The sequence below is a fragment of the Penaeus chinensis genome, chromosome 11 (assembly GCF_019202785.1).
Source record: "Penaeus chinensis breed Huanghai No. 1 chromosome 11, ASM1920278v2, whole genome shotgun sequence".
In the NCBI taxonomy this organism is placed as follows: domain Eukaryota; kingdom Metazoa; phylum Arthropoda; class Malacostraca; order Decapoda; family Penaeidae; genus Penaeus; species Penaeus chinensis.
The window spans coordinates 41,333,069-41,334,755 of NC_061829.1; the positions used below are offsets into that span (position 1 = coordinate 41,333,069).

Sequence of the window (1,687 nt, forward strand, 5' to 3'; positions counted from 1 at the left end):
AAAAAAAAACTTGATTGATTAAATTGATGATTTGTGTAACAATAGGTAATTTCCATTTTTGAAACAACCATTTGACAACTTGCAACCCTTTCCCTAATTGTGTAGAACTTCCTCAACTCCCTTGCTGCATTTAAATGCTTTGCTCAGTTTGCCTCTAAGTTAAAACAATGTAATCGTGATCATGCAAGTATTGATGTCATTTCTGTCACTATTATAGATATTATTAAATAATGTTAAATGTGATATTGTTGATAGTCCAAAACAGTATGTGCAAGGGATTAAAAATAATCAGTTGGTTAATAGGCACAGCCTGATTCACAGGGAGGTCAGAAGTCTATCTCAAATTATGGGAGATTTCTGCATTGTACATTTATATACGGACACAAATTTTTTAGTCTTTTTTTTTTTGAACAAACAAATTATTCACTTACTTATTTTTTTTTTTTTCTTCATTCCAGACTGACTCTGCCTACCAAAGCATTGTAGAGGCGAGCCAGGAATCTCCCAGCAGAGAGGGAAAACTACCCCGAGGCAGTGACGAAGAAATTCCCGTTATTGGGCGCGTGATTCTTTTATCCCAAGGGCATTATAGAGATGTACATAATGCAGTTCCCTCAAGAGCAAAAAGGAAAAAAAAGAGACTCGATCATTTGTTTGTGTCACCGCTACATTGTTATTTATTTTTTTTCTCTTTTGTGTGTGTAGAGTTTCACCAACAAACCATTTTTTTATTATTATTTTTCCTGTGTTTGTTTGTGTAAAAAAAAAGAGAAAAATTGAGCCAAGATTTGCAGCGATTGGCAGACCGAGTTTATTATGGTATTGTTGTCTTTTTTTTGTTTGTTTTTGTTTTTGTTTTTGTTTTTGTTTTATTAGTATTATTTTTCTTATTCTTCCCTCAATTTGGATGTAGTCTTGGCTGTGGTATAAACTGTCCTTTCTAATATTTATTCAAGCAGAATAGAGTAGGAAAGTGGTAGTCAGAGTGGGTATGCAAGTAGGTTAGTGAGTGAGTGAGTAATGACAGACGGATGGACGGACAGACGGACGGACAGGTGCAAATAGTCATAGATAGATAGACACAAATATGGATATATAGACAGAAATAGTTAGAGAGCTAATGCAGGTAGAGGTAGAGAATGGGTGGATGAAAAGGTTGATAGATAGATAGATAGATAGATAGATAGATAGATAGATAGATAGATAGATAGATAGATAGATAGATAGATAGATAGATAGATAGATAGATAGATATATACATGTCAAGTGTACATTTGTACACAGACAGACAGACAGACAGACAGACAGACAGACAGACAGACAGACAGACAGACAGACAGACAGACAGACAGACAGACAGACAGACAGACAGACAGACAGACAGACAGACAGACAGACAGATGGATAAATAGATAAATAGGTAAATAGATAGACAAGTAGATTGTCAGGTAAGAAAAACAAAAAGAGAGAACTAGAGAGCGAGATCTGCAACTAAGAGCTCAAGAAGGAACTAAAGTGCACACGTGTGATCAATAAACCTAATTTCTCTCCGGATTTCGAGTTCCCGTGAAGAAGTGGATTTTTCGGTTTGTTTTCCCAGTGCGTCCCGCTGCCGAAAAACTTCCTGTCCTTATACTATAAGAGTGAATTATGTATGGAATTACAGTTGCTTATATTTCAGTATTAC

General features: G+C 35.5%; 1 protein-coding gene across 1 annotated transcript in view; it reads left to right on the forward strand.

Annotated features, from left to right (window-relative positions):
• The window catches only part of LOC125030585 (transmembrane 9 superfamily member 2-like), a gene marked incomplete at its 5' end in the record, with an annotated part of 13,592 nt that extends 12,328 nt beyond the window's left edge, over positions 1–1,264 (forward strand). Inside the window, 1 exon segment of the mRNA XM_047620715.1 lies at positions 459–1,264.
• Positions 1,265–1,687: the final 423 nt, after the last annotated feature.